Source organism: Buteo buteo, chromosome 6, assembly GCF_964188355.1.
Source record: "Buteo buteo chromosome 6, bButBut1.hap1.1, whole genome shotgun sequence".
Lineage (NCBI taxonomy): Eukaryota > Metazoa > Chordata > Aves > Accipitriformes > Accipitridae > Buteo > Buteo buteo.
This window is the reverse complement of record NC_134176.1, coordinates 39178516-39205751: the sequence shown is the minus strand read 5'-3', so window position 1 is coordinate 39205751 and position 27236 is coordinate 39178516. Positions and strand designations below refer to the sequence as shown.

General features: G+C 50.7%; 1 protein-coding gene across 5 annotated transcripts in view; it reads left to right on the top strand.

The window, feature by feature from the left end:
- The first annotated feature begins 23614 nt into the window (after positions 1 to 23614).
- The window catches only part of SLC8A3 (solute carrier family 8 member A3), a 115385-nt gene continuing 111763 nt past the window's right edge, over positions 23615 to 27236 (top strand). Inside the window, exon 1 of one of the 5 annotated variants that reach the window (XM_075030524.1) lies at positions 23615 to 23996. The gene's annotated coding sequence lies outside the window, so the exon portion shown is untranslated. The remainder of the gene's footprint in view (positions 23997 to 27236) is intronic. The other 4 variants (XM_075030526.1, XM_075030525.1, XM_075030527.1 and 1 more) reach the window with 4 other exon arrangements.

Below are 27236 nucleotides of genomic sequence, written 5' to 3'. Positions count from 1 at the left end.
TAATTACTTTGATGCTTAGAGGAAATATAAACCAAAAATTTTTGGAAGAAGACAACACAGGTAAGTCCTCTTAGAGCTTTGCACCCCTGCATCATTGGGGTTCTGGGACTAGGCAAAAAACATCTCTTACATAGGAAGACCTTAAAATACTGTGATAATATGTCTTCTAGTTTTGGTAGTTGTAAACTTCCTAAATCCAAAGCTAAATATCCACAAGGGACTCTGTAATTGCCAGCCAGACTTAGTGCCTGAAGTCGTTACCTAATCCTGGCTTTTATACACAGATGTATTAATTTGCAATGAAAAAGAGTTTGTTGGGCAGTCAGAATAGGGGGAAGAGGCTGATGTCCCCAAACCTTTGGATGCTATTTTATCTGGGATTTTGTTGGGACACTAGGTTTTTCTGTGCCTTGCCTTCCTGAGCTGTGACCCGTTCTAACTCCTGTGACAGGAGATGGATGCCTCTGTTAGAGCCTGTGATATAATGCAGGTGGCATGTCCTTTCCTTCCCAGTTTGTTTTTCATCCTGATGTAACTGCACCAGTCTAACCTCCAAGTGAGGAGCTCTCCGCTAGCAGATTTTGGCCAGAGATCTGTGCACGTTTTTCTGGCAAATTCTTTTCAGAGCAGTCCCTGGTTTGCTTTCTGTAGTGGATCTACCTCAGGGATTATATGCAACAGTTGCATCTGTGTAATTACGTGATGCGCAGGGGTTTGGGGTTTTGGGGGTTTCTTTTTTGCCTAAGTCTCTCATGAAAGGGGAAATCATATATATTATTTCTGGAAGAGACCATAAAATGATATAGCGGAACCTCGTGTGTAACTGAAATAAAGGAATTTCGCTCCAGCATTCCTACATCAAACCCAGTAAGTACAGGGTATCTTCCAGTCTTTTGCATTGTCAGAGATCACTTAAAAACTCCACCCTTGTCTCTGCAGCTACCCTTTGTGGAGGAGGTACGTGGAGGACATTGCGAATTTGCCTTCCACCTAGGGAGGGCTGGCCAAGCGCAGCACCAGCCAGCTCTACATCCCTTGGCACAGGGAGAGATGTAGAAGCCTTCTGCTGCAGGAAACCTCTGGCTGGCTGTTGTAGGAAGGCAGCAATGTCTTCCAGAGCGTTAGTCTCCCAGCTGATCTTGTCTCAAAGATCTGTCTGGTCTAATGACACAAGTTGTGGGAGGCCAGGTTTCGTTCACTGTCTCTCGCTGCTATTTTCAGGATGCGATTTTTCTGTTTTGGTTGGCTGGGTGTGGAGGGAGTGTTGCTATGCTTTAGAGAACGCTGCAATTAGATTCACTCAAAACAATCATGATTATTAATTATGACTGGTTTGTTACTAAGAAAGGAAAAGGTAGAAATAAATAATAAACCACGGTTACTTTGAAGGCAATCTCTGTCTCTCTCTGTGTCTCCCTCAAGAGCTTTGAACAGACCTAGGAGCATTTGGGCTCCCTTTAGGGGACAGCAAAGCCCTCATTTCCATACGTGGCAGTGAGCCTTGAGCCTTGCTCCAGTGTAAGTAATCTGATGAGTTCTCTGACAAAAGAACCGCATTTACCAGTTGGTGACTCTTGTTTGGTAAATCCCAGATAACTGCGGCAGCTGGGCAAATCTCAACTGTGTTCCAGATAATTAGCAAAAGTATTTGAATCAATAATGGCAGGGAAGCTACTGCAACAGCTTTCCTGAAACAAGTCAGTGAATAAACACTGAAAATTTCCAGTCCAAGTGAAATCTGTTTACTGAGGATGGCTTCTTTCTCCCTGCGAGTCCATGGCCTCAGGCCTGCGATGTCTAACAGAAGCTGTTACTACCTGAAATCGCACTTCATTATCCCATTAGAAGCTGAACTAGAGAAGTGTCACGCTAGCTGCTGGCCCCGTTTGCCGGCCTCTCGCTCCTCCCGATGCGGTCGGGGGATGTCTTCGTGTCAGGAAAGCGTGCCGACCTGGGAAGCCGCTGCTTTGCGCTGCTGCAAATGCTGCAGACGGGCTGGGGTGAGCGACGGCGGCGAGAGCGGCCACGCTGCGCAGGACGGGGAGCCTGCGTGCTGGAAGGGCTCTGCACTGCTGGTTGCTCGGTGGAAGGAAAACATCTGTTTTCTTCCAAGTTTCTGTAGAAATGGAATATACCGTGCAGTGAGGGCCTGGCAGCGTTGCCGTCGGTCTCTCACGGGTGCTGCAGCTCCGTGCCCTTGGTCCTGGCAGGACTCCGTCACCACGAACAGGCAGTCCGTTCGGGGGGAGAGAGGGTGCAGGCTGTGCCATCCTTGTGGCAGCGGCTCTGCAGAGCTTTTTGAAACTCTCTTAGCATTTATTTATACATATCTATTGTGTTCACTTTTGACTTGGTTTCATAGGAGCTGAAAACTGTTTCAGTTTGTCCGAGCACATGTGAAAGTGTCTTTAAATTAAAATCATCTCTTAAAAAGTAATGAATTCTTATATCCTGTAATTGAAGCAGAAGGTCATCTTCCCTCTGCTTAATTTTTCTGGAGAGGTAACTCGTGTTTCTGAGTTTACTAAGGAGCTTGCTTCCACATTCCCAAAGGAGTAATTCATCAGCCCTTAATACAAATTTTATACTCAAATGATCTCTGATCAGTAACTAAAACATAAAGTGAGTGTGTGGTTTTGTACATAAAGATGTCCTCTTCATCTAACTTCACTATGAAGGTGTTATATGAGGCTTGCATGCTGCTGCAAAACATCCGACTCAAAAGGATTTTCTGATGTGTAAGAGTAAATGTCTGACTTTAAGTGAATCAAAAATTTTGGGACCACAAAAGATGTGGTTAAAGTGCTTTCAGTCATCCATTTCTTCTATGAAATTTTGAAATGAAAGTTTTGGAGTGCTTATTAAAAGAAGTATCTTTCAATAGTCCTGCAGTTTTGTGTGTAAAATTAGAGGCATAAGGGCATTTTCTTCTGAAAGGACAACGAAAAGCCCATGTCAGTCCCTCAGTTTTGGGATACTGACAATGATCCCGACTAGATCGCTTGAGGTAAAATTCTCCCTCTAACAACTGAGGTCTTGTACCAGACTAATGTGTCCTGGATTTCGATAAAAACAACCATGTTGCTGGTTTTTCTTCCTTTTTGATCCTCTGTTGTTGAGATTTATTGCCTGCCATTTGTAGCATTTGCAACTTGCAATTAAGGCTTCTATTTTGAATACCTAATGCATAAGTAGGAATTGCTGTAACTTAGTATTTGGATATGTCTTTCAAACCATAACAGAAAAAGAAAGTGTTCCAGATGTGAGGTAAGAGCATTTAAAGCTAGAGGAAGTTTATAGTGACCTAATGTTACATGAATAAACTGTAATTTTAGTACCTTCCCATCAGTTTGAAGAGCTCCCCTGCATAAAGTCTGTCTGATATCATCTATAGGCTGATTTTTTTATTTTTTATTTTTTTTTAGCAGAATTGCAAGTACATTGAGCATTTGGAGCAAGAAAAGTTTAACATCTGTATAATTAACTCTTTGTTATCTAAACCCTCCTGGTTTTAAATGCTAAGCTGGCTTTGTGAAATAGACACTGATCGAACATTCATGTCTGGTCTGGAATGAGTATTGGAGCACCCAATCTATGCACCCGTGAGCTGTATCCCCTGGAAGGGCAACCTACCCAGCCTGTGCACTGGTCCCCAGCCCCCTCTCTCCCCAGGCCCCCCCCCCAGGAGCAGCAGGCAGTTGCTAGGGCTTTCCTGGTGCCCGTCTACTGGAAGGCTTGTGTTTCAGGGGAGCATCTGGCTGCCTCATCTGTGATGAACCCCAGCTCCGTGTGTCTGCTCTATACTCAGTCTTAGGGCAAGGAAGTGGCTGCGAGGACCGCAGAGAGTACCCAAGGTGGCCAACAGCATGAGAAATTTGGGCACTACTGGGCTAGACCTTTAATCGTGCCGAAGGGCTGGCAGGTTGAAGGATGGGCAGGAGAAAGACTCTCTTCCTTATGGCTGGGCTGGGGGAGTGCTAACTGACGGTCATCCAAAGAACTAGACTGGCCTGTAAGTTTGAGCCTTGGTTGTTAGTGTTTTATAAAGGAAAGAGATAATGAAAAGAAGGAAATGGTCTTGTCCCCCCGAATGCCTTTCAGATTAGATCACTGTTTGTTGGCGAACAGGAAAGCTGGAAATTCTGTTCCACCAGAGATGGGGGAGTGGAATGAAAGCCCATGTGTATTTTTAGCATCCCTTGTAATCATGTCACCTTTTGAAATGAAAGCATCAGTGCATTAGAGCGGAGAAAGTGGGGAGAGGACATGTTCTACCAGGAGAAACGTCAATGCTCAGAGTGGATTGACTGAGTCACACATTGACTGAGTGATTCTAGCACTGGCCAGGGCAGACCCATCTCCTCCCTGCTGCATGCTTCCTCCCCCTTCCAGCTCCTCAGTTTTATTTGGTTTCCTCCCTGCTGGTTGTCTCCTCATGCATCTCTTCCCAGGTGATTCTACCCTCCAAACTGTATCCAGCTGGAATAAAACCCAGCACATGCAAGATGCTTTGGGATATTCACCCAGAGGGTAGGCAGCCGTGGCAAGGTGACATTGCATGCCTTCATGGAAGCTACTTAGCGATGCCTTTTATCTTTTTTTGCCTAAGAAGAAAGCTGATCTAACACAAGGAAGAGAGGAGGGCATCTGTTCAACAATGAATGTTTATTTGCTGTTCACCTCTGAAATGCCAATGAGCATTTGTGCTGTCTAGTTTGAACTGACTATTGGCCTTGGAGAAATTACTGATGCTGCTCTTGAAAGAAATTGTCCCTTACTTTCTGAAGAGATAGAAACGGTCTATCACAGCCTCCCTCTGTAATCATGGATAGATCATGTCATTGCTCTGCTATATCCAGGAAGAGGGAGTTATTCCCCATAGTTCCCACCCTTTACCTAGCCTACATAAGCTGGTGAGAAGGCAAAAACTAGTTTCTCCGCATTTACACAATAACAAAACAATGCTCCTCTGCAGTGGATGAATTCCTTGGTGCTGTTAGCGTGCACCTCAAACTGTTCGAGGTCACTTGTAGCTCTTCACCCTGTGCCCCCCCCCCCCGGCCCAGCTCCAGCAGGGGCATGCAGGCACCAGCTGTGAAAATTGGAAGAATGGTTTGCACTGGTTTTTCAGCACGTTATTCAGCGCTGAGTGGGATGTTTTCACCCCTGGAAGGTAAAGAAGCAGGAGGGATACAACTGCTTGAGGAGGGTTGAGTGTTGCACGCCAGGCCATTCACTGCAGCTCTCTGTGCCTTGGCGAAGGGGCCATCTGTGACTCAGGTGACCTTCCTCACCGAACAAGGCAGACGTGCAGTCGGTGCTGCAATCCTTTAAACAGGTCCTCTTGTCCCAGAGCCTCCTTATGTGCCCGAGAGTGGCAGACAACCCTCAACTCTTTCCCCTTCCTCCCTCCACTTCTTCCCTTGAGCATTATATTAAATCCATTCTCCGTTGTACTGGCACCAGCAGAAATGTGATGTTTCTTCAGTGTGCCAAGACTTTGGTCTCATGTTTACACTGCCTCCTGCTGCATGACAGCCGTCCGTAAGTTTAATTAAGCCATGGTGCTGGCTTTCTCCTCTTTCTTGTGTTTTTTTCACTTGATAAACAGCTTCACGACTTGACTGAAGGCAGAAATGGAAAACTTCACGCTAAGGGTATGGGGGCTCCCTGAGAGCAGCAAGCCCACGAGCACAGCAAGCAAACACCAGTGGAGGGAGCTGATGTGGGCTGGGAGGCAGCCTGGTCCCACAGCCGCTGCGCTGCCCCTGGAGCTCCTGAGACAAGACGCATGCTCTGCCCCTGTCTCCCAGAGCAAGGTGACACTGCTTCGCGCCCAGGGAGGGGTGCAGGTCCAGAGGCAGCCACGGGCTGCCTGCCCGGTGTTCCTTGCAGAATTTTTTATTTTTTTATTTTTTTTTTTTTAGCCTGACCAGAGTTGCTGTGGATGTTGCTGCCGTGTGTAGATGGGGCCCCACAGCCCTCTTCAGCCTGCATGTGTCCCCCCATCTACCCTTCTAGTAAAAGTGGGTTATTCTCATCTAGAGTTGCTCTCTCGGTGACTTGGGATTGTTGTACAAATTTGGGGCATGGCTTTGTCATCCACTTGTGTGCACACTGGTATGGTACCTTGCTAAAGCATCCCCAGTGCTGCCTGAGCAAGGCCTCTCCAGCTCCCCAGCGAGTCTTGGCCAAGTTAGGGAGCAGCCCTGTGTACACATAAGCATTTGCTTTAGGGACTTACCCATCAGTTAAAGTGGAATTACATGCTTAACTTACTAAATTACTCTAGGCTTTGCTTAAGTATGTGATTAAGAATTATGTACTCAAAGATAACCATTTGTAGGGCTGGGGCTTGCTGTCCTGCTTTCATTTCCCTAACACCACAGGCAAATTACTTGTGCCCTCGTCTTGTTCTGCCCGGGTAATGTTTCCAGCCGATGGGTTCAGAGGGTAACAGAGACAGGAGGCGAGACAGAGCATACAGACCCATAGGAACACCTCATTGCTCTGGGAAGCCATCTCAAAACACGGGAGCATTTCAGAGGTCCAAATACAGCTGGAGAAGCTTATTTAAATGCTGCACAGGGCCAAACCCTGGCTGTCCTCCAACTCCAAGCCTTTCTTCAAGGGATCTTTCCCTCTGTGGGTGGGTTGGGAAGGAGCTGGCCGCGGTTGTCGTCAGCCCAGCTGCTGCGTCCCACCGCCTGGCCAAGGACTGCTCGGTGTTTAGCAAGCTCAGCTTTGCAGACCGAAGCCCTCGCATACCTCCCCTGCCAGTGGTTTCTCCAAATTGCTATCGGTGTCCCAGGGGGACGGTGCTGGAACAATGCAAGCTGCCCCTCCCTTACGGTTAAACCAGTATTGAAGGCTATGAACAAAGAGGGCTGACCGGCCACGGTGACCACAGCCTTCCACTGGAGATGCCCGTCTGCAGAACGAAGCCAGGAAGATCATTTTGCTCAGATATCCAGACTCCCAGGCAGGGAGCTCCTGAGCAGGAATGGGTCTGAACTGATAATGGCCGCAGGTGATGCCCCGTGTCCATCAGCTTCTAGGTGTTCGTGTCTCCCAGCCAGTGCTTTTCAGAGAGAGAGAGATCCACTAGGGCCTCTGTGACATTGGTAAGCTTTGGCTATGGCATGAAAGCAGCCAGGAAAAAGATGTATTGCCTCCTAAGGAAAGGAGTGCTGTGTAACTAGCACATTGGGGATGCCTGCCACTGTCCTTTCTTGTCACCCCTCCCGTCTTTCTCATTATGCCTACATGACCCATATTTGCAAAGATGGGGAATGCAGGTTAAGGAGCTAAAACCCATTTGGTGTTTGAGTGATTTTTTTCAAATACAAGAGGCGTGTTTGGGGGCAGTTTATCCTTTTCTTCTAATCATTCACACTGCCTTTTCAGGGACAATTTGCCAAAGCTCAGAGAAGGTCTGCTCTCTCTTTCTTTTTGGCTTTTTTTTTTTTTTTTTTTAAGATAGGTCTGTTTGCTCTGTGTTCCTTTCTCCCTTGCCCAGACTGGGCCTGACCCTTTGTGGTGCCTCTTGTACCACCATCTGCCCCTTTGGGCTCAGCGAGGTGTTATTGCAGGTGGTGGGATGTGGTGGTAGGCCAGAAACACTGCATGGACCCACTCCCATGGGCAGCCTTTCCTCTGCCCACGTTGCAGGGACAGAAGGGTGCGCAACTACCCGAGCAGAGCTGTAAGAGATGGCGCCCTGTGCACGTGCTGTGCAAACAAATAGCAGGGGTCCTTCAAGAGTCCTCTCTTCTGACATCGGCATCGTCACAAAATCTTGGAAGAGAGCTGTACCTCCTCCAGGCTGTCTTCTTGCACAAGCCGTGCCATCTAAACACATTGAGTAATCCCTGCCTCAGGCCCAAAACTTCTGCTTGAAATAGAGCAGATCAGTTAAAAATATTAGATATTAATTTTAAAATCTTGTTACCGAAAGCTAGCCGTGTTCCAGAATGCATTGTACCGGTGGCTGGTTGCTCCCACAACCATCAAGTTCTTGGCTCCTGCCAAACTTCACTTGTTTATGCATGTACTTCCACGTCTAAAACCCCACGGTGCCCTAAGAGCCTTCTCCTAGCCAAGTCCAGTGATGGTGACTTCCCTTTATCTGCAGAAACATATCCCCCAGTGCTATTTGGATGTTGCCATCTTCAGCTCCTGTCCTAAAGTGGGTGGCATGGTTATGGCTAATGACATCTTTGCTGTGCTCCTCCAGACCCTTGCATTTCCATGGTGGATGGAGTGACTCTGGGTGGTTTGTGTAGTTTTACAAAGATTTTCTTTGATCCTTGGGAGAAGATGAACTGTATCATGGCTGGCACATACACTTGCTTTCTGCAGCAATGAGCTGTTCATGGTTTATTCTCTCTCTAGTAAAGCACGAACCAGCTTGGACAATAATTTAATGGTGTGTCCTACAGTACGTCTAGTGTTTAAGGAGAACTGAGCCACTTACTTATCTGAAAAGCTGCCTTTGGAGCAGCCACTTGCTCCAGCCTGCACTGAAATGGAAGATCCCTGGCCTACAAAATGAGTGCTACTTTCATTGCCCTTGGACTAATCTGGCTCTCACAGTAAACCTAAAAATGCTGTTTCCACTAATCAAACAGAGGATTGCCTGCCCACACTGAGTAATTCCACTTTTTTTTTTTTTCACTCCAGAGATCCCAGTGACAAACTTTGTGTCACTTCAGTGTTACTGTTCAATTCATCCTGTGCACTCAAGTCAGTTTTCCACAGCTTTTAGCAGCTCTGTTGTTTGAACACAGCTTCATCCCATACCTCCTGCCTGTATAACTCCTCTCTCTGGAACAAGCCAGAGGAAGTCAGGTTTTTCTGTGTGTGTGCGTCTGAGAGAGAAGCAGCTCTTTCCAAATTCCTGCCCATTGCATGGTTGTTTGGCAGCTGAACCCTCTACTGTAACCATTTGGGTTTTTTTAGAGGCGCCTCCTTGTCTCTGATCTTCTGATAGCAAATGTCTCCTTTCATGTCCTACATCAAGGCTGCTGCTTTGGCCTCCTATCCCATTTGCTCCTCTTTTTAATGCTGTGCCAAGCATATTAATGTCAGGCAGTGCTGCCCTGGACCCCTCGGCGTAACTCCGAATGCAAAACCTTCCCTTTGCCCACCTGAGCTTCACTGGGCCGGCTCCCCACGTGCGGTCCAAGGTGGTGGCACCGTCCAAACCATGGCCTGCATACTGTCCTATTTATTATTCTCAGGGATCCAGAGGGCTGGACTGACTTCTGTCCCAGCTGGCTCTGCTGTGGCCATCTCTAAATGCATCCTCCTACCCTCTAGTGAGAAATGCCCGTGGTCCAAGCCTGGCATTTGGGACCAGAAGAAGGAAAGGGGCCCATGGAGTAAAATAGCTGTTGTACGCAGACATGGGTGCGTTATCAGAGCCTGGCAATGAAGGACCTGCTGCTGACAACGGTGCCCAGCTCCTTTGGGAGCACATGCCACCTCCTCCTCCAGGCTTTGTGGGGTACTGGTCTGCTGCCTCCAATTCACCTGCTCACATGTAAGCCTTATCCTCAGTCTAAATATACTGCAAACCCATTGAAAATCAAGAGCAGGCTGACAGGGAGAGAGACAAGCTGTAAAGGCAATGGAGGAGAGTGGGGGGAAGGTGCAAGATATTTGACAGGTGATTAGCATTAGGGATTTTCTTTCTATTTATCCTGGCGTAGCTGCACATAAGCCAGTTGGACTGCTCTGTACGTGCCCTGGTGTAACTGGATTTTGCTGCAGCATTAGTATGAACGTTGCCCCATTGCAATACAGAGGGAAATGCTCCTCATCGTCCACACCTCTAGTGCACAGGAGGGGTTTATCCAACCTGACCGATGCCCTGCAACACACCGTTGATGCCCAAGTTAATAAGGCAAGGGAGGATCCGGTCATTCTGCGTTACTGACAGCCCCCCTGGGCAGCCGGAGTACTGCACAGTGTGACAGCTCTTGCTGGCTCTGGCTTAGCTAGTGATGAGTCACCTTGAGTGCCTGACTTCTTGATAAACCCTGGAAAAAACCAGGGCAGTTAAATGTCAGCCAATGGGGAAAATTTTCAGCTGGGGTAGGTTAAAGTAGCTCCACAGCTGTCAGGGGCACTTGGCCACCAAACACCCACCTCGAGACCTGGCTGGTTCAATAGCACTCACCTGCAATGACTCTGCTGGGGTGAGGCTGGTGAGATGGTCCACAGTTTTTAAGGAAAGCCTGAGTTGCTGGTACTGTTTTCTCTCTCCTGAGACCTCAGGGTTCATCTTATTACTGAGACCACGTAGGTAAAGAGAAAGGTTCTCTCTTGCCCTGCTTCTCAGGAATTCTGGTAAGGAAGCAGCTGAGAAAATGCCTCAATTTCTGTCTAATCTATGGTTCTTTCCAGCTCCTCAGCTGTCTCTTTAGTCACTTTAAATGCTGATAGGAATTATTGATCTCATTTACCCTCTGTATATCTTGACTGATTCTTATTTGGAAACCAGAGTCCTGAGATGCAGAGGAAAAGCAAAGCTCGTCTCATGGGCTGGAACAAAAACGTGCTTTAGTGTATCTGAAATCTATAAGAAGGCTTTGTGTTTCCATGGGTTGTGCTGAAATACTGAGTCCCTGGCAGGGAGGGGACCATGACCCACTTCTCTGCTGTAGAGAGGACTCTGGCCTCCTGGTCCTCCAGCAAGAACCTCTCTTGCTACCACCCCGGTGTGCATTTCTCCAGCTTATCTGAACTCACAGCTCTGGGAAACGGCAGTTCCCAGTTAGGAGGAAAGCTGCAGCCAGCGTTTCTGCCTCGGTCCAGGCAGCTCCTGCCCTCCAGGGCAGGTCTTGATGGTCCTGAGGCATAAGAGACAGACCTAATTCTTCATTTCCAGTTAGTGTTGCACAAGCTTCCCTTAGAGCTGCAGCACTCATCTTAGGTATTACAAGTGGGCTTGCTGGTCAATCCCCAGAGCACTGAGGAAAAGCTCAGTAAAGAATATGGTTGACTCTTTAACCCTAGGAGCAGTGAGAGCCACCTTTTCCAACAGCTGTGCTCAACGGTGAGATAAGTTTCAGATGACCCACCTGTGGGAAAGAAAGGAAAGAAAAATAATTCTTAATTCTGGAGACTTCTTGACCTACTTCCCAGCAGTGTTCCTTCCCATTGTCTGAGAGCGCCCAAGTTTTGCAAGGAAAATTGCTTTGTGACTGTTAATAGTTAAATGCAGTTTTGTTTATTGGATGTTTTAGAAAACAGAAAGAACAGCTAAGTGCACAGACAGACTGTTGCATCCAAATGATTTACTGCTTTGCCTTTTATAGCTCTTGATTACATCAGGTTGCTGCATCAATATCTTGTCTGTTACAGTCCAGCCTGATGGGCCAGCAAGGCAAGGAATATTATTGCTGGGTGGTTTTCCAGGTGGTGTGGCAATTAAAATAGCTTTCCAGGGGGATGTAGTGCAGATCTCCCAAAGCTGGGAAGCAATTTAAACTCATGCATGTTCAAATGCTTGTCTAGCCCATAGATCTAAAATAAAAATACACTTTTCATAAAATATCCCAGGTATTTTGCTTAGGACTGGCTGGCTGTAGTTGAGCAAAAACCTTGCCTGAGTATTTCACTGCATCTGTCTTTGATCCAGGCTGCAATCTAGAAGTACCAATAGCTTTCTGTAGCAAGAGATGAGTGAGGGCTGTAAACCAGGGGTCAACCTCCAAAACCTCTAGGATGTGAAGCTGAATCCAGTTCAGAGAGAGGCACCAGTAGCAATGCCTTTCTCCAGGCTGGGATTCACAGGCTTCATCTCCTTCAAAATATCAGCAGGGTAGGATCCAGGACTTAGTGCCCTAGTGCCACATCAGCATTTGGCTTTGCACCCGCAAGCCTCGTGGTCCGCCTGGAAGAGTGCCCTCCTGCCTTCCTAACAGCTGAGGAAGCGTGTGATGGGATTTGGCTTTGAGGACCCAGCAAAGCCTGCAACGGGAATGGATTCCCAATGTGCTGACAGCTCCTACAAGGCCAGATCCGAACTCAAAGGAGATTTCATCACATATTAGAAAATCTACCCCTGCCCTGTTGTGGTCCCTCTCCCTTCTTCGTCCCCTTCAGCAGACAAACCAGCTTTTGCTGTAGGATTCAGAAGGCGGCAGAGTGAAGGTAACTGAGGTTGTGTGCTCCGCTTGTTACCTCCACCATGGCACAGAGTAGCTGTGGGACAGGGAGGAAGGAAGAGGGGAAGGGGCTTCGTGCACTTTGAGAGAGCCTTCCTCACAGTGGGCAGAAAGTGGGGCTAGAAAAGCAAGTACTAAACCAGTTCATCAATGTCTTGGTGAAAGAAGCAATAGTTGTGACCTTAAGGCCTGGACAACACACAATGGGGGAGGCAGGGACAGAAGAGGCTCCCTGGTGAAAACCATTTTCATCAACAGTTCAATTTCCTACTGTAGCCAGAGCTTCTGCCTCATTCGTGTACTTCTCTAAATCAGATACACTTTATACTCCTGTTCTTTGGCTGCACGCTAGGCACGACAAGTGATGGCAGGAAATTGAACACAGGACATGTCTGCGGCTGCGGGGAATGTGATGGCATTAGCAATCTGACCAAGTGTCTCTTTCTGGTGGCTCCAGAACTCACTGAAATACAGCATAGAGCCTCAGATCCAATTTCCTGCTCTCCTTTATCCTGGGTGAACATGGCAGTCAGAGCGACTGCCTGTCGTTATCAGGTGATCCATCATATTAAAACAAGGGGGAAGGAAAAACCACAGCAAAAAGGAAAATTAATGCTCTGCAGCCTTTGAAGTACTTCCCCTTTCATCCTAGCCCATAAAACTTTGATTTAGTTTTGTATCCTGGCTCAAGGGTTTCTGTCTGTCCCAGTGCTCTGATCTGCTCGGTCCAGTTTGGACACCGGTGGAAACCAAGCAGTACCTGCACCCGTGTGTGCTAACCTGGCCCACGCTAGCCTTCCCTTCGGGACAGGGGCAACACAGGTGCCTTGCGGGACTGTCACTTCACCCATGCTGGCTAACACCATCCCATGCCAGGGAAGCAGGAGAATTGTTGCTGCCCCAGGTAATCCCCTTCCCCACCCGCTTCATTAAATAATAAACAGTCAGAGTGTAATGCCAGGGTGGCCAGTGACCTAGTGCCGGGCTGGCGTGCGAAGGAAGAGGTCCTGCAGCGCGCAAGGGGGATGCAGGCTGTGTCAGGAGGTCTCCGTGCATGTTGCAGTCTTCTCTTTGAGAGGCGGAGACAGTGCCGGGGGGACTGCAATAGCTTCCAGTTCAGTTCAAGGTCCAGAGCAAACCAATGACCCGTTTGCCTGTGATCTTGCCTTTCAGTAGCAGACATCAACTCAACAGTTGTCATTAAAGGTCTGTTATACTCCACAAGGGGGGCTGGTGGCTGTCATGTTCTGGACAGAGTCCAAATTCCATTCCATTTCTGTGAATTCCCTTTGGAAGGTGTTGGACACAGCACACTTCGCTTCCTGCCCTCCGCTGCTCTCCACTCCTTCTCCAGGCTCTTCAGCAGCTCCCATAGCGTAGCGTGGACTATAGTGCTCACAGTGACAAAGTTCCAGCTAATTTCCATAGGATCAGGATTTGGTTTGATCTCATCATAACGTGTACTCTGCTAAAGTGTCTGGAAGCTCTCTGCATCTGCCCCTGTGCCCTGCAGTAACATGGGGCTGGTCAGGACCTCATTGCACTTGTCTCTGTAAATGCGCCAGGTAAGGGAGAGGTCCAGCATTGGCAGGTGTGGATGGGGGTGAGGACGGATTGTCCTCAGGTTCTCCAACAGCCCAGAGAAGGCTGTCCAAAGTCCATGAGTTTGCGTTTTCTGAATTGGTCCTACAAGATGCGGAGACCCTTGACCTGGCTGAGGACAGCGCAGTGCTCAGGCAGTTAAGAGTGCCTGGAGGCTGAGCCTGGGTGCTTGATGCTTCACAGCTGGGGCGCCCGGTCTCACAGCTCTGCCCTCGCTGCTGCCGAGAGGTGCGAGAGCCTATTCCAGGCAGCAGAGCCGTGGAGGAATCGTGCACGTGTCTTATTTACCGTGTGCTGGTGAGAAATCTGTGAAGGGAACTGCCCCTGCTCAGCATCTCGGTATCCTGGGAGGTTTCTGTAGCAAGGACTGGCACTCGTCTGCATGTTCCCATCAAAGTGACCTGGTTGGGAGCATTCTGTCTCATCGCTTTCCCCAGTGGTACCTGGGGTGAGGGGGGAAGGCTCGGTAGCTGAGAATGAACCTGCAGCTGCAATTGCATTCAGGAGACAAGGGTTTCACGTCCCCACCTTCTGTGATGAAAATCTCTGTCATAAAATTAACCGGTGGTTTCACACTTCCTGATACACTATGGAAATGATTAGACAGAGCAGCGGCTGGGGGAAGTGATAGGACTCATTGAGGCTTTGCTCCTTCTAATAATATCTTTTTTCTTTTTTTTCCCTTTCTTTAAACATGCATTCATTGTTTGTGGAAGCTGGCAAAGGACTTAAAATCTCAATAGACCCACCAAACAAGCCCAACAAGGGAGCTGCTCTTGCAGCCTGTCCCCTGACCACACGGCAGCAGCTCTCTGTCTCATGAAAGCAGTAAACCATGAAACCACCAAGAAAGAAATGAGGATGAAAACATATCTATGCAGAGGCTAGGTAAAGGGTTTTTCCTGGTTTCTCTCTTTCTGAAGGCATGACAAAATGAGATTCACCTCATGGCTCTATTGCATGCTCTCGTCCCTGCACACCCGTACAGGGGTGGAATTAAAACCCTTACAGCATGTGGAAGGGGAGCTATGCCCTTCACCTCCCCTGGGAGCCCACGGCGGGTCTGGCGGTGACCCAGCCCAGGGAAGCCAGGGACTTGCTGCCAGGTTTGTGAGTGTGGTGGGTGACAGGCAGCGGCCCGGATGCCTGGAGGCGTGCTGACCTGCAGGACAGTGTTGGGCAGAGGGGATAATGCTCCACCAGCCAGCAGAGAAGAAGGGAGCCTTGGTCTTTTGCCCAGAGGTGGCTCTGGCAGCCGATGGCTTGGCTATCCCTAGTCCTCTGGCAACAGTCACAGCGCTCTGCCCGTGCCCTGTAGGACATGGAGCCATCACACAGCTCTCCTCCTCAGTAACGAGAACGTACCTGGAGAGACGCTAGAAAGTTATTAAGAGGAATACCACGGGGATATAACCATACAAAGTAAGGAAGGGCTCAGCCCATTTCTAGATGCAGCTGAAACCAGCACGGGGACGGCAGGAGGGACAGCAGCCGCAGGGGCAGCGCAGCGGTTCGTGGCGGCACCAGCCGAAAGGGAATCCAAGCACCTCAGGCCCCGCTGCTTTTGCAGCGTGAGCAAAAATACACGATGCTAGGGAAGGAGGCCGCCTCGCAATGCTGCCGCTCCTGGGATGCTGTTTCCCTTGTCTGGTAAATACTAACTTCTGTGATGAGCCACATAAGGAGCGTGCTGAACCACGCCTTCCTCCTCTGGAGGGCATTGCAACCAAGCGTCACGGAATTAGCCCTCGCAGCAGCCTTGGGAAATGAGTAATGCCCCACTGCATTCGGGGAGTTGCCTGGCACTGCTGGAGTCCCTCGAGTAAGCTGGGCAGGACTGGGAGCAGCAGGTCTCCTGGCTCCCGGTCAAGTGGCTTGGTCTGCGTGCCGCCGGCACTCAGGAGCCTGCTCTGCTGGACGGGTGACGATGGGCAGATGTACCTGGGAATGGCTTCCGACGTTGTCGGTACCTTTGACTTCCAATTCAGGAGTAAATCCAGGCCCTTCTGAGAACCTCGGATGCAGCGGATGCGAGCTGAGTGCGGGCTGGGGCAGGGAACGGGACATGGAGGCAGCGGCTGCGGAGCTCACGGGGGGCTCACAGGCGCTCGCTGTCCCCAGGAGGAGGGGGGGCTGCTGGTAGGGCAGGGGTGGGGGCTCTGCCACCCAAAAAGAACTCCTGCAGGACGCTGCTAGGGCATGGCAAAGGCGGGTATCTGAACCAGGACCTGCTCCCTGGCATCACCCGTTTCCCTCCACAAAGGCAGCACGCTCCCGGGGGGCTGGACCCCCCTGCAGCTCATCACCACCCCGCTCCTACCCTGCCGGCCAGCCTGCTCCGAGCACGCACCCCCTCGCTGCGCAGGGGAGCTGGGCCCCCCCCCGAGCACCACAAAGCCGCTTCTTCAGCTCCTGCCAGCACCGCAGAGGGCACGGATCTGACCCCTGGCATGCTGCTGGCCTTTGGGGCTCGGTTTCGTCCGAGCTCTGGTGTTTGCGTGAGGTTCTGCTGCTCTTCCCGTTAAGGTACATGGCGTTTTCTCATGCCTTAGCCTTTGTAAAGGGCTTGTCGGGCTGGCATTTAATCCGTGTGTATGATACCTGCCGAGAGCCCCGTTGTGCCTTCGGGGTTGGGTTCCTGAGGCGAGGAGGCTGCGTGGTCTTGCTTTGCCAGCAGGAACCTGTCTGCGCTTGTCTGGTGGCCCATCCCGTAGCTCTGGGACCTGCTAGCCCGCTGCAGGGCAACTTGGTAGCTGGGTAGCAGTTCCCAAAATCTTAATTTCCCACTTGTCAGAAATTAGGCAGGGGGAGGAAGGAGAGGCTCAGGATGCCCGGGCTGAGGGAAGCACCCAGTCCGTTAGGGCTCTACTGGGAGACACTGAGTTTTGCCAGCTGGGTGTCATCTGCCCAGCTGTGCTGAGTGACATTGGGCTGCTCCCGTCAAACGTGGTTCCGGTGGCTGCTGCAGCTGTCAGCCTTGACAAATCTCCTACTGGCGCGTGGAGGTGAGGTGGGTTTTTCTATCTGGTGTTTCTGCTCGTGGCCCTTGGGGTGAGGTTCGTGCGTTTGGAAAGCAACGCTGTGAGCAGCTCCGTACAGCTGGGATTCCTGGAAGTGGGAGATATTTCTCTGTAGCTGCAAAATGGCCACCAGTGTAAAAATGAAAGTGAAAAACTGCGCAGACCAGAGCCTGCAAAATGGCCATAGCTTCCTTCTGCCAGGAGCGCGTTGGGGGCAGGAGATGGGCAGCCTGGGACTCTCCAGGCTGAAGTGTTTCTGCCATTCCCAGTTATTCCACCTATTATCTCCAGAGCAAAACTCCTTCTGCACATTATGGGATGCAAATTAGTTATCATGGAGAGAGAGACAGAGCTACTCCAAGCTCACAGTTTATGTGATGTGTTGACGAAGAGCAACAGCTAAACCCACATTCCCACAGCAACAACATAAAGGGTGGTTTAAAGAGCATATGTGGCAAGAGGCACGAGCGGGTGGGAGACAGTGTACAGAAAGCGGCAGAGGACAGGGCAGAGGCTGAAGGTAGGTCTGTGTACAAAGTACAGGACAAAATACCTATTGCGTGGAAGAGAAACCCCTTTAGAAAGAAAAGCTGAGCTATGAAAGACCACTCTGTCTGTCGTGCACGCGTCTGAGTGTGCCTTTCTCCTCCACAAATTAGCTTCTATCTGAATCCTTTTGACTACTCTGAGGGTGGGATCCTGTTGTCAGAGCAATACCGTGAGACTGCTTCAGGCTGTGACGGCGTGTCTAGGACAGGCAGGTTGTGTTCAGCAGGATTAAGTATATATAGGTATATGTTGCATGCCCCTATGTCCTTTTGTGGTTGTGCATTCTTTTAAACATTGAAACAAGGGATAATATTCTCATAAACTCAACTTTTAGGCGAACCTGAATAAATTAGTACTTTAAGGGATAACCAATGCTTTATCCCCCACTTAAACTAAAAACATGACACATATCAGAAGGACAGTTTGGCGACATAACTAGAGACTTAAAGTCAAGGCTCCAGTGCTGAGGGTGGTGGCAGACCTTGTGTGGAGTCCCGATGGTAGGTCTCTCTTCCCAGGGAGATTGTCTCTGCCCTACACCATCACCAGAGCACTCTGGGGTCAGACCCTGCACCAGGAGCGCTCATCCCAGATGCGTTTCCTGGGTCCTGCCAGTCCTGGACAGAGGCCACGTGTATCCTAGAGATGGATGCACCTCTCCAATCTCTCCATGTACGAGCCGCTCACTCCTTTAATTAAACTGTTAACTTTCATTAACAGCTGATGTTAATTTACTTTATAGTTCCTTTTTTTCCCCTGATTTTTATAAACCAGGATCAGAGTCTCCTGGAGGGAAGCACGGCTTTCTTCTAACTGCTCAGGGCGAAGAGACAATCTGGCACTCTTCGCTTTGTCCCAGATTTTTAAAGGAAGAGACACTATTGCATAGGAGACTCTTCTTTTTTTCAGTAGGTCTCAGCTGTTTTGCTAAGGAAATTATTACATTGACCTTAGGGGAATAGTAAAATCTTATTCTGTCTTTATCCAGCATTCATTGCTATCCCCATTGGACTGTGGTATCAAGGGCTGTAGTTGTGCTGTCTGGTAACATCCCCTGAGGTCGGGGGCCTTCAGCTCGGCCATCTCGCATGCTCAAAGTGGAGACCAACCATAGTGTGAAACCTTGTTTGCGGCCCCCACTGCCGAACTGCCGTGAGGTTAAGGGCAGGGACAGCCACAGCCACACCGGCATTTTCTGCCCGTGAGCTGAGCGCCCACAACCCCGCGGTGGGTGGCTGCAGGGTGGCTGTGGGTCCATCGGCCACCCAGGCTGCAAAATGGGTGGGAGAGTTTGAATTGCTGATGCTGTGGAAGACCCTTAGGAACTGGAAGCCAATGCAGGGGACCACATGCTCCTGGTACATATACGCTATCTGCAGTATAACATAACCCTAACCATTTTTCATTACTAATAGCAGCACAATTTAGCCCATTAGCAAGCCCACTGGCCAGGGAGTAGCTTACCCAGAATTTGAAGGTACAGGCACAGGCACAGGACGAAGGGGGAAGAGTTTGAGAGAGGCGTAAGAAAGCCAGCCTGTGCGTGGTTTGTGGCCAAAGCACCAGCTGCTGCTCTAGAATCGCTGTGAATCCTCCTCTCCATGAAGCACAGGCTTAGTTTTAGAAATGTGGATTTTTTTTCATTCTATTATCCAGCGTGTGCTGCAGGAAGCAGAAAAAAAATGTCAGTGCCAGTGTTTAACAAGGAAACCAGAGTGGTGGAGGTACAATTGATTTTTGTCTTTGTTGGGTTTCAAAATCAATGAAATATGAACTTTTCCCATTGATTTTTGGAATTCAAAATGATTTGGGGAAGCTGTTAAATAAATTGATAACTTTGGGAGCCAAATCCTCTTCTAGGGCTTTGTAAGACACGTATGAGAACCCATCAGAATGTGTTGATGTGCTTGCAGGCTTCTCACCATGCTAACATCTGTTGCTGTCGTCTGTCATGCCAAACCTCCTCCTCTGAGGCCAGGCTCCTAACTTTAGTTAGTTTTTTTTTTATTTCGGGGGGGGGGTTGTACATGGTGTCTGAATGCTGTGTTAAGTTCCTTTAGGTCCACGTTCACTTACACAGAATACCCTTGGCAAGCCCAGACCAGGACATGTTTGTGGTATCAATCACCTACACGTGGGCTTGCCTCTACATTGCTCTGCACTCAGTTGTGATGGTGAAGATGATCGCACAAAGAACTGCCCTTCCTTCTGAGCCGGACCCGAGGAATATGGCCTCTGACCTCACACTAAACCTCCTGGGAAGCTCTGCACGGAGACTGGAGGGTCTTACCACAACCTACAGCTGTCACAGCCACATCTGTGGGTCAGAGAGATTAAACCCATGGTTCACTCCTTCCCGACCAGTGCGCAAAGGATTCGCAAAGAGTGAACGATGCTTCATCCTTCCTTGGGCATCTGTGGCAGAAACCCATTTGCTGGGTCCTGTGGAGGAATCGCCCGCTGGTCGCAGAAGTGCCACGAAGAGAGCATGGGCTGGTCCCAGGTGTCTCGTGGCTTGTCCGGTAGGATCTCGTGCACTGTTGAGGATGTGCGTGTAAAGCCCAGCTTGGCTCTCAGAGCCTCAGTCATGTTTGCAAAGCAGGCTTTTATGGGGGAAAAAATAAAGCATATAATTTTACATTTAAACTGGGTTCATTTGCTCTGTAATCACGGATAGCCTTGGAGCTGCCTCCTACATGGTGGCTCCTTTCCTCTTTCCCCTCGAAAGTAATTTTTTCTCAGATTTGGAATTTCATTTCAAGGCTCTGCAGATGCATCATACTAATAAATGTCATATTATCCCATCTCTTCTGACATGAACGTGAGCAGGCACCTGATGAAAGCTGATGAGGAAGGAAAAGCAAAGCTATGAAAAAATAACCTGAGGCATTACCCAGGTACACCGAGACCAAATCTTGAATGAGAAAAGGGGGCTGTGCCAGGCCCTTAGATACAAACTGTGGGGCAGGAGCAGTCGGGCTGCTTGTATTCAAGCAACAAGGGCAAACGTAGATAGTGTTTGTGGCCATTCTTGGGTCATTGGGCCAAGGGCTGAAAGATTGGAGGAGGACAGCAAGATGGTGGAAGCAATTCCTATGGCCTTGCTCAGCTAGACATTTTCCAAGGAGAAGACAAACCTGCAGCTTGTGGTATCTGCCATAATATAGCAGTAGTGTGGCCATATCCATCTGAAATTTTGGATGGCAACTGTGTGAAATTCTTACCGTGTGTGCTAAGTGCACAGTTGGTGGATGAAGGGGAAGGAATAGGTCCTTTCGGACGCAGCTAACGCACTCCCAGAGTTTCTTCCGGAACTTGTAGGACATGGCAGGTTTTTTATGTCGATAGGTGACGGCCTGGCAGAGCAAGTCGATGCCTGTTACGCACGTTGTCTTTATCGACAGCGCTGCCGTCAGCTACGTTCCGCTGTCAGCATCTTTATTATCAGCACAGTTGCCAGCAGAAGACTGAAGCCATGGGATGTTGGAACCATGGATTAAGTTAGAAAAATCTTGCCTGCTCTTAGGTGGACAAGGAAAGGAAGGGCAAAGCCTGCATTTCTTGTTCCACCCCAAATCTCAAGAGCTTGGAGACAGGTCTGAGAGTGGGATTCAGGTCCTGATTGCTCATGGGAAAAGCACCCAACTGATGCCTTTCTGGTTCATGAGTGACATTGCCTACCTGTGGTTTTGGTTTCAGGTGATCACGGAGGAGTCTGGAGGGGAATGGGTTTTGCTTTACAAATTTTCTTTTTTTTTTTGTTGTTGCTGCACAATGTAATTATTAATTATGCTTGTCATTTACAGAGAGTAAGAAAAGCTTTTATGAAAGAAATAGTGTGTGTTCCTTTAATATATTAGTATTTGGTAATCTTCCAGTAGTTTTGGTTTAGGTGAGGTAACACCTGAAACATCAGTTGATCTTGGTATTCATTAAAAACTGACATCCAGGCTTGTTTAGTGAGATTGTGCTAAGCAGCCCAGGAGTTTGAAATCCCTGTATTTTATTTGCTAAAGCTAACAGAAACAAGAGGGTTTATTTTTGTTTATTTTTTTATAGTAGTATTATATAAAGGGTTTCATCCCAGGTTAGTACCTTGCAAGAACACCTTTAAGGCTAAGGAGATAAAAAATTTCATATACTCCCTCCTGTGATGAACAGTTTCTGCCTGGGCTGAGCAACCTAAGACCAGGCCCATATGGAAGGGAAGGAAAGAGGGAAATGCCTGGGAGTATTTCTTAAACGTATTAGGCATGATTTTATGTACCAAGTTGAGGAGATGAGGTGAAATGAAACATCTGTGTACAATAAAGAGCTCTGTCTGTGTGAAGTTATTGTCAACTGTAAATTTGTGCATCGCCCCCAGGGCTCGTTCCCGCTGACGAGCAGTTTGTACCACCGTTCCTCGGCTCTAGACCTGCTCTCGCTGAGTCTTAAACACAAGCGGTTCTTTGGAACCGCCTGACAATGAGCCGTGGGTTGGGAGAGCTGCCCTGTGCCAGCCGGGGCGGTTTCCTTTGCTGGGTGCTGGAGGAGACTGGAGAGCTGCCACCCTTGGGCTCCATCCCCCCTGGCAGGGGTGTGAGGTTTGGAGGTGGCCGCCTGGAGATGGGGTGACACTCTTTTGTGCCGCTGGCTCCTACTCATTCAGCCCACCTGGTTCCCTTAGGACCTCCTCCAGCTGCCCCCCTGGCCCTGGGGTTCCATGCCCTGCTCTAACAACAGTTAAGTAGCCAGACCCGAACGGGTAACTGCTCTTCCACGGCTCTGGATCCCTTCTGCGCTGAGATGTGGGACCAGGGGCTGCCCTGCGGAGCCGTAACCAGCTGACTTTCAGGGACGTGGTGGTCTGTGCGTTCCTGCGGGGCACCACAGCCCATTTGCAGCTTGCTTTACCTGCTTTTGGCAGCATGAAGTAGGTGCAACTATTTTACGCGTCGCCCTCTCGGTAACTGTTTTGCTGCCCTTTCCCCTTCCTTCTTCGTACATCTCCCGCCTGTGCCTGGCCGAGGTAAAAGCTGTTGCCCGGCGTAGGCTCAGGTTTCTCACGGCAGTTTGCACGGCTGCTTTTGACAGGGACAGTTTGCACTTTGCGCATGTGCTCGGGTCTCACCAGAAAGCTTCTGCTCCCTCATCGCCTCCTGGGGTACGGGGAGTCACTGGGGTCAACAGAGCGGGGACAGCTTCTTTCTGGAGGATGAAACAGCCCATCCTTTGGCAGAACAGCCCTGTGTCAGGGATCGTTGCCTTCTAGTGCGTGGGCTCGCCGGTTCTTTGGAGTGAGAAGCCATGCCAGAAGGTAAATCTCCTGGAGGCGCATGTCTGCCCGTAACTGCTGTGGTGAAAACAGAGGGGATCACAAGGGGAGACAAACCTGCGTGCAAACATCGTGATGTGTCTGGTGCGAGGCGTAAAGCTTCTGTCCTGTTCCACGGCCCTGGAAACCGGCCCCCAGTCATCCTCCGCCAAAGTCAAATAGCAACTTCGGAGGCAACGTGTATTTTTTACCTTAAAATGACTTGCCGTCTCACGACTTGTTATTTGACTTTGGTTAAACAAAATGCCTGGGTGGTTTCGGAAAGTACAAACCAAAGCATGCAGCTTCAAATGGATACCAAGGCCAGCTCTGCCTGTGTAATTACATTGCCTATATTTAATCTCTCAGAAGTGTTTGGCAGATGCTTTAAATTTCAGATATGCAATCAGTATCTTCTGCTCCGAGGCTCAACTACGGTGTTCTTCCCCTCCCTCGCTTGAAATACACAAAGTCAAGTCAACATACGCGGAGGGTACGGGAGCGATCGCTGCTGGGTGAGTGTATGTCTCTATCTATACGTACCCGCGGAGGTCTCGCAGAGATCGTGCGTGCGTGTGCGTGTGCGCGCGTGTTACATGCGAGACATGCTCTGCCTTTATTTGTTTTGGAAAGGGTTTGCTCTGGCTTCGCCGTGCTTTGCTTTAAACCATCTGAAAATCCCCCCCTGGATTCAGAGGAATAAATATGCATGGCTTGTAATTCTGTTGCAGCTCTCGCTCCCAGCTGATAGGGTGACGTGGAGTTTGGAGGCTCGCAGATTGGCTTTTTGATTTGGCCTCTCGCTGCAGTTGTGCAAACCTCGCCGGCTCCCAGAAATCGGGCTCAGCGCTTCGCCGTGCGCCGTGATGCTGGGAAGCCTGGACCGAACCCCGACGGCGTGAGAGCGGGAGCGGGGGAAGCCCGGCAGATTCAGTGGCAACCTGGGGTACAACCCGTTTTCTCTCCCCCCCTCCCTCGACCCCCGTTCGCCTCCGGCCTCCCCCCCCTCGGCCAGATCTCCCTTCCCTCCCCGAACTCCGCCGCCCGGAGCTGAAGACCAAGGCTGGTGGATTTATCAACATTTTACCTCCACCCCCACCCCCTTTTCCAGATGCACCTCCCCGCTCACCCTGACAGCTGCAAAAGAGAGCACAGGTTTCGGAGCGAGCCAGGCAACTTGGACTGACATGCAAAGGCGACCCCCCCCCCGTACCCGCACACACCGTCGGTGAATCGCCGGGAGATGCCATGAGCTCCCGTTAGGAACCGGAAGGATTTGTCCTGGGGAGCCAGCGGAGCACCCCCCCGCCCCTCCACAAAAAAAAAAAAAAGTCAGGAAAGCCACCAGAAGGGGTAAGTAAGAGGGTGCTACCCCCCTGCTCCCTAGGAGAGGCAAGGCTGGCGGTTAAGTTTCCTGCTGCCGAGCGGGGCTTCACGCCTCGCATGCCGGGGGGGACCGGGGGGGGGGGTGTCTCTGGGCAGGCTCGTCTCCCGGCCCGGCGGGGGAGGGAAGGGGATCGAAGGGTGCCCAGGCGCTGGGAGCTCGCTTCGTTCGTGCCGTTTTCCCGGAGCCGCGGCGGCTCCCGTGTGTGTGTGTGTGTGTGTGTGTGTGCTGCGGGGGGAGGGCTTTGCCCACGGCGCGGAGCGGGCGCTGCGGGATGGCGGGGGCCACGGGCCGGGCCGGGCCGGGCGCTGCGGGGCCGGGGCCTGGCGGAGGGAAGGAAGGAGCGAAGCGGAGCTGGCAGCCGCCGGGCTCCGGCGGGGCGGGCGCGGCAGGGAGCAGCCCGAGCCCCGCGGCACCGGCATCCCTCCCGCCGCCGGGCGGGGGTGCCCCGGCTCGGCTCGGTGCGGCGGGGCCCGCAGGGATGCCGGGGAGCCGGGGGAGGGGGGGGGGGGGGGCTGTGGCCGGTGCTGCCGGGCGGGGGAAGCGGCTCTCATGCAGTGCTATAAATTTCCTTTTTTTTTTAATTTTTAATTTTCTTTTTTTTTAAAAAATTTTTTTTTTTTTTTTTTTTCGCCGGGGGGAGGCCGGGCCGGGCCAGCCCCGGCCGCGGGGCGGGGGAGCCGGGGCCGCCGTCCCGGGCAGCTGTCGCGCTCCGTCCGCCGGGGCCGGCTTGTTTACCCCCGGTGTCAAATATAGCTGCTGCGCCAGGCGCTGCCCTAAATAGGGCACGGGGCCGCTTGCGGAGCCCCCGCAGCCCCCGACTGGCAGGGGGAGAGAAACGATACACGCACACACACACGCATACGAGCTGACCTAAATGTTGGGTAATTTCGGGGTCTTCCTCCCTCCCAGCCCTGCTTCAGGGCTTTGTTTCACCTGTGTCTAAAGGATCGCTCACCCTGGGTGGGAGAGGAAACCAGTGCAAGTGGTTTGGTTTTTTTGGTTTTTTTTTTTACTGTTCTTCTAAAACGTGAGGCTATGGCCATTTCCCCCTCCGCCCCCCCCCCCCACCAAGTGGAGCGGTAGTGTAATGGTTGGGCTCCTGCCTCCTTGGTTTGTTCCTGGGCTTGTTCTGGGGATTTCACCCTAAAAATCTGTTTCAGATTTAAGGTGAGACCCCGGAGGAACAGCGGGGGTGAGAAGGGGTGCCTTATGCGCATCCCCCCCCCGTCCTCGTGCTTGTATGTATGCTCCTTTAATGCCTCGCATCTCTTTATAGAGCAGAAGGGTGATTTTGTTTAGCTGGTTTTTATTTCTGGAGAGGACAGGGCTGGAAGACTTAGGTAACAGTCAGCAGCATCTTCCCATCCAAGAGCGCTCAGCCCATGCTCTCGGGGAGCCCGGTGGGAGGCCCGGGAGAGCAGAGCTGGCTTTGGGGGACTGCTGAGACACAGAGGCCTTGAAGGTGGCTCTGTAGGTTTGGTGCAGCGGGGAGAGGCATCGCTCCCCCGCGGCACAAGCATTTCTAGGGAGTCCCTCATCCTGCTCCATCCACTGCTCTTGCAGGCGTTTGTTTACCCTGATCATGGTTTAGCTAAGAAAGTAAGCCGCGTTCGGTGCTTACGTTCAGGCTTCCGTGGTCAACTGCAACAAGACTTGTTTCCCGAGCAGAAGGAGCAATGTTAGAAAAGAGCACGTCCAGCTCCTGCCGAGGGCTGGCTGGGGAGGAGCGAGAGCCGCCCAGGAGCCCTCAGTTCTGCCGCGAGCGTGCGACGTGACGGCAGTCAAGTTGGTTACCCCCTATTGTAAATAAAAGGGCGTAATATCAACCAGGGTGGGGAAGGAGAGGATGGAGTGGGAATAGATAGAGAGCCCTAGGTAAAAGGTGCAGTACAGCAGTTGGGGGGGGGGGGGGGGCGTTTTCCAAGCCAAATATGAGTCCTGCTCTAGTAAAGGGGTGGTTCAAGCATTTCCCAAATGCCCAAGGTATGGCAGATTGTGGTAATCCTGCTGCTGAGGTACTGCGTGAGGGCAGTGGAAATGCAGGTAGGCTCCCGGTCTCTGGCATGCCTCCAGCGTGCTGCTGGGCACATCGTTTCATCTCCCTGGGTCTCATTTGTATCGTTAATGAGATTTTTCTACCTGTGGGTGACGGGGCGCGAGAGGGAAAGCGGATGCGTAGCCATCCTAAGGCCACTCCGCGTGGCGCTTGTCCCTTGCGGAGAGATTGCCCCCTTCCTCTGCGAAGCTGCCACCTGGCAGGATGGCACCTGGGACGGCAGATGCCGTCGCCAACTAGGCGTCCCTTTCCATCGCCCTGGGCAGCGCGGGAAGCGTGCTCTGCGCTGCTTTGGACACAGCACCCAGAAGAGGAGAGCGCACGTGGAGCCGGATGCCGAGCGTGGCCACCGCGCCGTGCTCCGTAGGCTCTCGCTGGGCCGGTGCAAGGGTGGGAAGCTGCCCTGTCCGACCGGAGCAGACTTGGGTTGTTGGGAGTCACGGGCAGTTCTTCTGCATGGCGGTCGCAGGGCACTCAGGGCACCGCTCCTCAGTTTGGCGGGCTTGTAGGAAGGAAAGAGGTGCCCAGGGATGAATCCAGCCTCCCTGCTTCCTCTGCCTTCCTCCGGAGCTGGTGGGGCTGCAGTCAGATGGGGCTGGTCTGAGCGTGGCAGGTGCTATGGTATTGGTGGTTGGACAGGTGGAGGGGTTGCTGAGGGTCTGGGCTGACCTGCTGCCGTCTTGTGCCTGATCCCACATGTATTCCTCGGCTTCGGAGGGTCCTTCCTGCGATGGGCATCCTCCATCCCCAAGGCAGGGAAGTGCCATAACAGAGTGTGTCAGCACTTTTTATTAGAAACCAAGTTAAGATGCATTCCCTCCGCCAATATCTTCCAGTGAAGCACTATACAGATAAATGGTCTGTCTGTCAGGTTTTTGTTTGCTTGTTTTAAACAAACAGCATCAGTCTCCTCCCCTAAGCTTCCCCAATGACCAAGTGGCGTTGACAAATAGTTCCTTGTTCTTTGTTGCTGTCGTGTTTCAGATGCCTTTCATGTGCTTCAACAGTTAAAAAGATGGCTTTGATTGCCAGCCAAATTTCTTTTTTTTTTTTTTTTAATCAGGCAGTAATATCTAATTTTATATTTAAAAAAAAATTGAAGGAAATTAAATTACACAGACAAAACCATCTTCTTAATAGGGGAAAAAAA